Here is a 12458-nt window from a genome sequence, read left to right as displayed (position 1 = left end):
TGGCACGGTGGATTGTGTTCACCGACAATGTTTTCTGGAAGTATTCCTGAGCCCATGTTGTGATTTCCATTACAGTATCATTCCTGTATGTGATGCAGTGCCGTCTGAGGGCCCGAAGATCACGGGCATCCAGTATGGTTTTCCAGCTTTGACCCTTAAGCACAGAGATTGTTCCAGATTCTTTGAATCTTTGGATGATATTATGCACTGTAGATGATGATAACTTCAAACTCTTTGCAATTTTTCTCTGAGAAACTCCTTTCTGATATTGCTCCACTATTTTTCGCCGCAGCATTGGGGGAATTGGTGATCCTCTGCCCATCTTGACTTCTGAGAGACACTGCCACTCTGAGAGGCTCTTTTTACACTGTGATGGTAATTCCATTGATCAACACTCTTAAAGGAGTAAGAAACAGAGACAAAGTTCTCTTGGCACATTCTAACAGATTTATTAACTATTATGCAAATATGAGACGCGTCAAACATAATCATCCGAGGAGTCTCTAACTCAATATTGCTCATTCAACAGTATATATCACATACAAAAAGAGGTGTGGTAAATTGTTGCCCATCTGTCTTGTGTAACATTTACCCAAAGGGCGGGCTGTCCCCCAACCTTATCCTTCTCAACTCCTGAGGAGACACAACATCTGGTTAATCAACAGAGACACTAAAGGGTTATACAGATTTACGAGTATCCCTCTAATCCACCTGTGCTGGTCAAGGATGTCTCCTATTCAAACACCAGACCCCTCTCGGCATCTTTAATTAGTAACTCATTCATATGTATAGGACCAAGAATATGTCAGTTCAAAATTTCCATAACAACACCCAATCATGTTGCCAATTGACATAATAAGTTGCAAATTGGTCCACCAGCTGTTCCTTATCTGTACATTTAACTTTTCCGGCCTCTTATTGCTACCTGTCCCAACTTTTTTTGGAATGTGTAGCTCTCATGAAATCCAAAATGAGCCAATATTTGGCATGACATTACAAAATCTCACTTTCAACATTCGACATGTTATCTATATTCTATTGTGAATTAAATATAAGTTTATGAGATTTGTAAATTATTCCATTCCTTTTTTACTCACAATTTGTACAGTGTCCCAATTTTTTGGGAATCGGGTTTGTACTTAAGTTGTTCATTTCCAGCTCATGTGATTAGGGTTTTACCGACACATTAATAAATGTAGACGTTTCAGGTAGATTTTACTCTGGTGAAAAAAGACACCATTCAATGCAGTCCATGAATGGCTTGTTGGCTGCATTAGGAAATTATTCAGACGTCACTTTTTCCACATTTTGTTACAATACAGGCTTATTATAAAATTGGTTTAAATTGATTTTTTCCTCATCAATCTACACACATACCCCATAATGACAAAGCAAAGAATAATTTGTAGAAATGTTTGCAAATTGCTTCACTGTGGGGATGGTATTGGCCAGGTGATGAGCAGTGCCTTGTTTCCTCTTGACATGACACTTGGCATTCAGGACACAGAGTTCAATCTTGGTTTCATCCAACTACAGAATCTTGTTCATCATGATCTGAGAGTCCTTCATGGGCCTTTTAGTAACCTCCAAGCAGGCTGTCATTTGCTTTTTACTGAGGACTGACTTACATTTGGCCACTTTCATAAAAGGCCTGATTGGTCAATCAATCAAATGTATTTATAAAGCCTTTTTTACATCAGCAGATGTCACAAAGTGCTTTTACAAAACACCTGGCCTTAAACCCCAAGGAGCAAACAACAGTAATGTTCAATTTCAGTGGCTAAGAAAAAAAGCCCTAAGAATGCCAAAATGTATGTAGAAACCTAGAGAGGACCCAGGCTCAGAGGGGTGACCAGTCCTCTTCTGGCTGTGACAGGTGAACATATTAAGATTACAATTGTAATAATTAATAGATGCATGTGGGCTGAGTCTAGAGTCTATTTTAACTTAGTCCAGGTCGGAAGCATGACCAGATGGACAAGGAAAGGGACAACACAGGGGAGGGGGAGGTGTCAGCACAGTGGCAGCTGAAATCGTCAGGCTTCGTCTCGATCTGCAACACCACCAGGAGGACGCTGGACAGGGACAGCAACGGGTCCCCCAAGCCAGGTACTCCGCAGATGTGGGCCAGGACCTCATGCCCTCCTATGTTCAAAACGGGAGCAGACTGAGAAAATTAAGAAAATGCATTCCTCATATCAACAAGGACTTATAGTGGAGAAGGAGAACTGACCCTACTCCCCCAGCACAATAATATAGCAGCGTGAGACCCTGCCTCTGGCTGTTTGTTTAGAGATTCTAGGTACAATTAAAAGGTCTGCATATTGATTACGTGTAGGTATATATAGCTGGATCATTTCAGCGAGGTAAGTAGGAGCAAGTCCATGTATTTATTTATAGTTCAATAATATTTATAGTTCAATAATATAGTTCTTGTGCATGTTTTTGTTTGTTTTTGTTTTGAGTGTTTGGGTAGCTATAAAGTTATTTTTGAACTCCTAAAGAATAAAAAAAATTACAGAAAAAATTTACCAAATGTTCCCTTTATCATTATTGTTTACTTTTAAGAAAGCGGGAAGCAGTCTTACAGATTTGTTTCACTAAATCTGAAGAAAGAAAGACCATGGCCCTGAAGCCAAAGAAAACCACATGAAGCCCTGAATTAGATCAGAGTATAAATATTTTATGTCCACAAAGACTCTGCTGCTTCATGGGTATTCAAGGTCATGAGGAACGGTCTGCAGAGGGGACAGTTGGCTGACACCTCATAGCTATTCAGCTCACAATATTATAATATTAGCATATAGACACCAAAGCAAATGACAGTACTAGGCAATGTGACCACACAATCCTATTACCAACCATGCAAGCACCATAATCTAACCTTAGCACTCTAATCAATGAAACCATCTTTGAGGTAGTCAGACACATGATACATTCAATCAATTCCTGCTCTGAAATCCTGCATAACTGAAGTATCATCAATACTTAAAATTGGAAGCATGAATGTATATAGAGAGAAGTATAAAGAGATAATTTTTTTTATTGCACCAGTCTTAGTGCAGGTTTTTTAATTGCTTTGGTACTTTTCACACAATTATGCGGTAATTCTTAAAAACTCTTAATAAAAAAAAAATATACAGATCAGGTAAAAATACCAAAGAGAACATTTCACATTGACTGAGTATAACAAACAAAAATGATAAAATTCAGTAATTCAGTTGTCCTGGTCAAGACAATCTCCTGAACTCCAAACTGAATGTCAGAATGGGAAAGAAAGGTGATTTAAGCAATTTTGAGCGTGGCATGGTTGTTGGTGCCAGACGGGCCGGTCTGAGTATTTCACAATCTGCTCAGTTACTGGGATTTTCATGGACAATCATTTCTAGGGTTTACAAAGAATGGTGTGAAAAGGGAAAAACATCCAGTATGCGGCAGTCCTGTGGGCGAAATTGCCTTGTTGATGCTAGAGGTCAGAGGAGAATGGGCTGACTTATTCAAGCTGATAGAAGAGCAACTTTGACTGAAATAACCACTTGTTACAACCAAGGTATGCAGCAAAGCATTTGTGAAGCCACAACACGCACAACCTTGAGGCGGATGGGCTACAACAGCAGAAGACCCCACCGGGTACCACTCATCTCCACTACAAATAGGAAAAAGAGGCTACAATTTGCACCAGCTCACCAAAATTGGACAGTTGAAGACTGGAAGAATGTTGCATGGTCTGATGTGTCTCGATTTCTGTTGAGACATTCAGATGGTAGAGTCAGAATTTGGCGTAAACAGAATGAGAACATGGATCCATCATGCCTTGTTACCACTGTGCAGGCTGGTGGTGGTGGTGTAATGGTGTGGGGGAGGTTTTCTTGGCACACTTTAGGCCCCTTAGTGCCAATTGGGCATCGTTTAAATGCCACGGCCTACCTGAGCATTGTTTCTGACCATGTCCATCCCTTTATGACCACCATGTACCCATCCTCTGATGGCTACAGCAGGATAATGCACCATGTCACAAAGCTCGAATCATTTCAAATTGGTTTCTTGAACATGACAATGAGTTCACTGTACTGAAATGGCCCCCACAGTCACCAGATCTCAACCCAATAGAGCATCTTTGGGATGTGGTGGAACGGGAGCATCGTGCCCTGGATGTGCATACCACAAATCTCCATCAACTGCAAGAGGCTATCCTATCAATATGGGCCAACATTTCTAAAGAATGCTTTCAGCACCTTGTTGAATCAATGCCACGTAGAATTAAGGCAGTTCTGAAGGCGACAGGGGGTCAAACACAGTATTAGTATGGTGTTCCTAATAATCCTTTAGGTGAGTGTATATATAAAATTCATGCATAACTTTTGATAAAATGTTCTCTATTTTTAAAGTACTGTTACTATGCTGATTGTTCATAATTCATCATCACTCAAACATTTGTGTATTTGATATTGTTTCGTCTACTATGTGCAGATCAAAAAGTACAGAATCACCACCTTAAGGCTGTAGATATTCATGTGACCTCAATGGGCTTCGCATCACAACCTTGGTGGGGGTTGTGAAGTGCTCTAAATACTCAGCCACAAAAGGCCATTGCATCGCCTATCTACAATACAATACTGTAAAATACATTACATTATTCTGATCCATAATTACGTTGCTAATTTATTTCACATGATAGTAACCACAACTAATAACCATAAGAGGTGGTGTGAACAATGGCAATATCTGTCAACATGGAGCAGGATAAACAGCAAGGCAGAGGAATAAATCAGAGAGCCCCCGGACAGTGTCAAAACTCCAAACTAAGCCGTTGTGAACCATGACAAGTACAACATATTTAATGAAGCAGGCTTCAACCGGGCCATAAGCATTGTGGGCGCAATGTCATTGGCCAGTGAGCAGTTGTCCATGAACCTGGACAACATGGGGGAAACATCATGTGTAAAGCCATATCCAAAGATGGGGTGGTGGGACATAAGCCCTTTTTAGGGTCTTACAATGCACACATCATTGAATTCTTCAGTAAAATTGTGTGGGACAATGTTAGGTTCCACCATTTAGAGATGATTCAGAAATGGTGTTGGGCCAATCCCTTAATCCTGACAGTATACCTGCCCCCATAATTTCCTTTTCTCAACCTTGCTGAGGAATTATTTTTGATCATGTAGGTGGAAGGTCAATGACCGTTGTCCCCATTTGCATGTCACCCTCCTTCAGCCCATGGATAACTGGTAATCAATGGCAGGTTTGGATTTAAGATTTTGATTTGATCATTGGTTGCCAATGTCAGCTTTGGATTTGCCAGCTCTAAAGATCTTTCCTGCAGTGCATGAACAAAGAAAATATTAATTGTGATATGGACTAGAACTTGTGACCAAATGCAGAAAAGAGAGTTGACGAGAGAGTGTTCTAAACATTTTTTTCATGACATTACTTTTATATATTTTTTATTGTGTTGGTTACATTTGATAAAAAATTCAATGTTGGAATAAAAGTAATTTTTTATCCATCAATGATTGTGGAAGAATGTTTTCATTGAACACACATTTGATTATGGGACAGAAAGAGATTACCTTCAACATTTTAAAGGGTCAATTAGAAACATGTATTGCAAGCACTTGGATTAACTGGCTGTTAGAATTAATAAACCGACAGGATTGAATTGTTTTCATCGGATGTCTTAATGTACTAATTAAAATTCACAAATTTTTTTTGAATAAAAGATCTTGTAGTGAAAGATGTTTAGAAGCCTAATGAGAGCACCCTCACTGGTTTTGATCATAAGGCTGTTAGAAGTGTGATCAGTTCAGAGTTTTGTGCAAAGGGTTTTGAAAAATTGCCACGTACCTTCAATGAAAGTACCAAAGTGACCAAAAAAAGTACATTGATTGAATGTGTATGAGCAGTTGAAGTTTAGCTATAGACTCAACCAAAAAAGAAAACATTCTTTATACCTTTTGTTAAGAACCAAAAATGAACAAAATTTGAGTTCTGAAAAATGTGATTTCAGTATATTTTGCCTCTGTGGATATTATCTGTGATATCTTATCATGGACCTTCAAAACAAACAGTCTGTCCCTAAAAATGAGACATTCATTAATTTAGGCAGACAATGTTTCAAGGACACACAACTAAAATAAAACAAAGGAACATGCAAGATATTGTAAATAGATATGACAAGTAAAGCATCATGAATATAGCATTAAATTACAAGAGTGAAAAATAAATAAGTTTTACAAGCCATCATTAACAAAATGTTTGCAATGAAAGAAATGTGCGCTTCAACATTCCTTATTCGCAGAGCTTTAAAGACACTTTTCAGCCTATGGTAGTAATCATAACTTTCTTTATTCTGGCACCCCCTAGTGGTTATTTTGTAGATGCTTCCTATGCAGGTCATGTGACTTTAGAGGTCAACTGTTCAATAGTTGATCATGATAATCCTCCATGTGTTCTGCTAGATCGTGTTCTTGTGTTCTTGGATAGCTTTGATTCTAAGTTTATATTAGTCTTAGGCACAATACTACTGAATTTTAATAAAATACTTCACCTTGAACAGATTTATTTCAGAGGGCATATTCCGTTTAGGGTCGTCCCGTATTGAAAAATAAAATGCACCTTACACACTCAGTACGGAACGCAATTTGTCCCGTATTTTCGTGCACACACTACTTTACGTTCTCACAAGCTTGGATTGACACGAGAAATAATAAAACCAAAATAGTTTCATGAAACATAGCGTAGATGAAATCAGATTGACAGGCGAGTTTTCTGTCACTCAATGTCATCGTTGCCCTTACGGAGACGCACGGTAACATCAGCAGTGCGGTTCTCTCAGATACACAGGTTGACAGTTCTGTAAGCAGAAGATACGACCCTCCGCACGCACGAGCTGTGTGTGTGTGTGTACTGTATGTGTGAAAAATTTAACCAATATCCCACTTGGTGGAAAGTCACTTTTATTTATTTAGCACATTCTTTAGTAACTGCAGTAGTTAAACATTATTTGTAGTTTATTAATTCCAGCACATCTTCGATCGCATTTGCAGATGAAGGCAAGAGCGCTAGCCTACATTCCCAACAGTAATTAGTGAAGTACAGTATTGGAAAGCTGCTATAATACAATATTACATATAATACATAGAGGGCAAGACTAAAATGGAAAACACTTTGATAAAATAAAAAAGTTAAGAGAAAAAAGTTAAGAGAAATTGAATAAAAGCCACAACAGACTAAAACACAGTAAGAGGATGTTAAAAATATGTATGAGTGGACTTGACAAAAATCTAAAGACTTGACAAAAATCAAAAGACAACCTCTTTTGCAAGAGAAAAAAAGTGGGTCTTTATTTTATTTAAAATGGTTAATGGTGGAACAGGACATAATGTGGGATGGAAGACTATTCCTGAGCATGGGAACAGCAACAGACAAAACCAGGCTACTTCATCCTTCCTGGAGTGTGGGTTCTTGCTTCTTCCAAATATACCAAATAATTTATTTTGAAAGACTAAACACCTTGCCCATGTCTATGATCTGATGTTTCGATCCTTAATAGAATTGATGCAACTGTTCTTTACTCGTATTTACTCTATTTCCATTACATTAATGTTCACAGTAGCAGGTGCATAAAAGAACAAATTGGTGGGTAAAAATTCACCAGAATGCAGGAAATTAAGCATCTGACATTCTCATTGGGGAGGACCCCCAGGCCCCGCTTCATTTGTGTCCCCCAGGTTTGGGGCCACTGGCAAGGTGTCCCTTATTTTTCCACATTGAAGGTGGCAACCCTAATTTCGCTTCAACTAGCATATTATTGATCGATTGGCTATACAGCTAAACTCACAGTCCAGCGCTGTGCATTAGATTGTCACACAGCCGTAATCAAAACAGCATAGTTTCACTGAAGACCTCATCTTCATTCAAAAGCCATCCCTACACAGCAGCTAACCCTAATACCTGAGCGTGTTTGTATGAGATTAAGGTTGTGTGTGTGTGGTGTGTGTGTGTGTGTGTGTGAGAGAATTAAATTGTGTGTGTGAGAGAGAGAGAGAGAGAGAGAGAGAGAGAGAGAGAGAGAGAGAGAGTGAGTTTGTGAATGAGTGGTAATATGCTATGAGAAGGCTTGTGAGGCAGGGGAGTGTGTGAAGTTATCCATAAACTAAACAGTTTTATAGTGTTTCACAGTTGAATGCAGATCTTTATCATTTTATACTATCCAAATCACAGGCAGGCCTTTGGATAATAGAAAATCTGAATGTGTTTGCAGTAGCATGTGTACAGTAAACAAAGTGAAATTAAATTCAATATTTTGCAATGTGTAGAGGGCACAGGATTTTGTGCAGCACATCTGCAAAAATAACATTTTCTGTCACATCAGTGCATCTGAGATCCCATAGTGGCACTTGAAAACAGTGGATCCATGAGAATAGGGGAAAAAGACAAATAGTTCACAGATTAAAAACATCATGATTTATCCAATTTCAGTCAGTGATTAATGTATCCAATCAGGATGCTGGAAGTTTCTATGAGATTGCTTGATATCTCAATATATTTACTGTGTAATGTAATAAATTAACATACGGCTTCAGCGTCCTATAACTTATGTCCTAAAATGATTGGGTAAGTTGGTAAACCTGGATCCTGGATATATCATGCCAACTAAATGACAATTAATATATCCATCACATCAGGGAGAAGGTACTGCAGTGTTTGGGCAGTTTAAAATTTTATGAACTAACAGTGCGCATGGGGTTTGTGTTAATTTGTAGGAGAACTTAACAATGTCAGAACACCAGACAGATGTCCTAAACAGCCGCCCACGTTCTGGCCCCTCAACAACCATTAAATCTTGTGAAGTCAGTCTTATAAAATAATTTGGAAGTATTGAAATCACAATCTTTGGCTGGTTACTATTTCATGAATTAAACACTGAATTTAGTTGATGGTCAATAAGATGTTACAGTACATCCTTTTATTTTCATATACATTTCTGCTGTCTATGGTTCTAAAATAAATTTTCTGAGAAAATTGTTGCTGACAGATCATTGTCCGTTTTAGAACCTATTCTAAGGGTTGCTGATGCCACCTAGTGGCTGATAAACAGCATTTGGAAAATAACATCCGGCAAACATTGCCTGCAAAGCACTTGCTGCCCCGGTTCAGGTAAGGCCTGTTGGGGGGGGACCCGCTGCCTCTGGAAAGGTTCCCCAGGCATGCGGCTCTAGAGCAGGGACCGATCCAATGACGCACACTTAAAAAGGATAAAATGCTGTAGACCATTCCAGACAGGTCTGCAGATTTTACAGTTCAAATGGTGTTTCCAGCTTTTACTTTCTAACATACAGCTCTCACTCGTTTTAAATGTTCCATCCATCCATCCATCCATCCATCGTCTTCCGCTTATTCGGGGCCGGGTCGCGGGGGCAGCAGTCTAAGCAGGGATGCCCAGACTTCCCTCTCCCCAGACACTTCCTCTAGCTCTTCCGGGGGGACACCGAGGCGGTCCCAGGCCAGCCGGGAGACATAGTCCCTCCAGCGTGTCCTAGGTCTTCCCCGGGGTCTCCTCCCGGTGGGACGGGACCGGAACACCTTCCCAGGAAGGCGTTCCGGAGGCATCCGAAAAAGATGCCCAAGCCACCTCAGCTGACCTCTCTTGATGTGGAGGAGCAGCGGCTCTACTCTGAGCTCCTCCCGGGTGACCGAGCTTCTCACCCTATCTCTAAGGGATCGCCCAGCCACCCTGCAGAGAAAGGGGTGGAGGCATTTCGGCCGCCTGTATCCGGGATCTTGTCCTTTCGGTCATGACCCAAAGCTCATGACCATAGGTGAGAGTAGGAACGTAGATTGACTGGTAAATCGAGAGCTTCGCCTTGCGGCTCAGCTCTTTCTTCACCACGACAGACCGATACATCGACTGCATTACTGCAGAAGCTGCACCGATCCGTCTGTCAATCTCCCGTTCCATCCTTCCCTCACTCGTGAACAAGACCCCTAGATACTTAAACTCCTCCACTTGAGGCAGGCACTCTCCACCAACCTGAAGTGGGCAAGCCACCCTTTTCCGACTGAGGACCATGGCCTCGGATTTGGAGGTACTGATTTTCATCCCCACCGCTTCACACTCGGCTGCAAACCGTCCCAGTGCATGCTGAAGGTCCTGGTTAGAAGGGGCCAACACGACAACATCATCTGCAAAGAGCAGAGACGAAATCGTGTGGTCCCCAAACCTGACACCCTCCGGCCCCTGGCTGAGCCTAGAAATTCTGTCCATAAAAATTACGAACAGAACCGGTGACAAAGGGCAGCCCTGCCGGAGTCCAACATGCACTGGGAACAATTCTGACTTACTGCCGGCAATGCGGACCAAGCTCCTGCTTCGGTTGTACAGGGACCTGACAGCCCTTAGCAAAGGACCCAGGACCCCATATTCCCCAAGCACCCTCCACAAGATGCCGCGAGGGACACAGTCGAATGCCTTCTCCAAATCCACAAAACACATGTGGATTGGTTGGGCAAACTCCCATGAACCCTCCAACACCCTGTAGAGGGTATAGAGCTGGTCCAGTGTTCCACGGCCCGGACGAAAACCACACGGTTCCTCCTGAATCCGAGGTTCTACTATCGGCCCTATTCTCCTCTCCAGAACCCTGGCATAGACTTTCCCGGGGAGGCTGAGAAGTGTGATCCCCCTATAGTTGGAACACACCCTCCGGTCCCCCTTCTTAAAAAGAGGGACCACCACCCCGGTCTGCCATCCCAGAGGCACTGTCTCCGACCGCCACGCGATGTTAAACAGGCGTGTCAACCAAGACAGCCCCACAACATCCAGAGACTTGAGGTACTCAGGGCGGATCTCATCCACCCCCGGTGCCTTGCCACCGAGGAGTTTCTTGACCACCTCTGTGACTTCAGCCTGGGTGATGGACGAGTCCACCTCTGAGCCCTCATCCTCTGCTTCCTCAATGGAAGACGTGTCAGCGGGATTGAGGAGATCCTCAAAGTACTCCTTCCACCGCCCGACGACATCCTCAGTTGAGGTCAACAGCTGCCCACCTCTACTGTAAACAGCGTTGGTAGGGCACTGTTTCCCTCTCCTGAGGCGCCAGATGGTTTGCCAGAATCTCTTCGAGGCCAGCCGATAGTCCTTCTCCATGGCCTCACCGAACTCCTCCCAGGCCCGAGTTTTTGCCTCCACAACCACCCAGGCTGCAGTCCGCTTGGCCTGCCGGTACCCGTCAGCTGCCTCAGGAGTCCCACAAGCCAACCAGGCCTGATAGGACTCCTTCTTCAGCTTGACGGCATCCCTTACTTCCGGTGTCCACCACCGGGTTCGGGGATTGCCGCCTCGACAGGCACCGGAAACCTTATGGCCACAGCTCCGAGCGGCCGCTTCGACAATGGCGGTGGAGAACATGGTCCACTCGGACTCAATATCTCCAACCTCCCTCGGGATCCAGTCGAAGCTCTGCCGGAGGTGGGAGTTAAAGATCTCTCTGACAGGAGACTCGGCCAGACGTTCCCAGCAGACCCTTACAGTACGCTTGGGCCTGCCGAGTCTGTCCAGCTTCCTCCCCCGCCAACGGATCCAACTCACCACCAGGTGGTGATCAGTTGACAGCTCCGCCCCTCCCTTCACCCGAGTGTCCAAGACATACGGCCGCAGGTCAGATGAGACGACAACAAAGTCGATCATCGACCTGCGGCCTAGGGTGTCCTGGTGCCACGTGCACTGATGGACACCCTTATGCTTGAACATGGTGTTCGTTATGGACAAACTGTGACTAGCACAGAAGTCCAATAACTGAACACCACTCGGGTTCAGATCAGGGGGGCCGTTCCTCCCAATCACGCCCCTCCAGGTGTCACTGTCGTTGCCCACGTGGGCGTTGAAGTCCCCCAGTAGAACGATCGAGTCCCCAGTCGGAGCACCCCTCCCAGAGACTCCAAGAAGGTCGGGTACTCTGCCCTGCCGTTCGGCCCGTAGGCACAAACAACAGTGAGAGACCTATCCCCGACCCGTAGGCGCAGGGAAACGACCCTCTCGTTCACCGGGGTAAACTCCAACACATGGCGGCAGAGCTGGGGAGCTATAAGCAAACCCACACCAGCCCGCCGCCTCTCACCATGGGCAACTCCAGAGTGGTGAAGAGTCCATCCACTCTCAAGGAGTGTGGTTCCAGAGCCCAAGCCGTGCGTAGAGGTGATCCCGACTACCTCTAATTTTAAATGTTTGCTTAGAAAAATAATGTTGCCACAATCAGCAGTGCAGAGAAGAAATGAACATAGGCACAGTCGTATAACTTGCTTAATCTACCACACAATGTGTATGTAGCTTTTTATGGCTGAGGCCCTACAGAGGGCAGTGAAAAAGAAAGAATAAAGCAAACTTGAGTCATTCGTCTACGACAAGCAAACCCATCAATGACCAACGACAGAACAACCACAAAAACTAAGTTTAA

This window comes from Esox lucius, chromosome 13 (genome assembly GCF_011004845.1).
Source record: "Esox lucius isolate fEsoLuc1 chromosome 13, fEsoLuc1.pri, whole genome shotgun sequence".
Classification (NCBI taxonomy): Eukaryota; Metazoa; Chordata; class Actinopteri; order Esociformes; family Esocidae; genus Esox; species Esox lucius.
Note: the sequence above shows the minus strand (reverse complement) of the source record.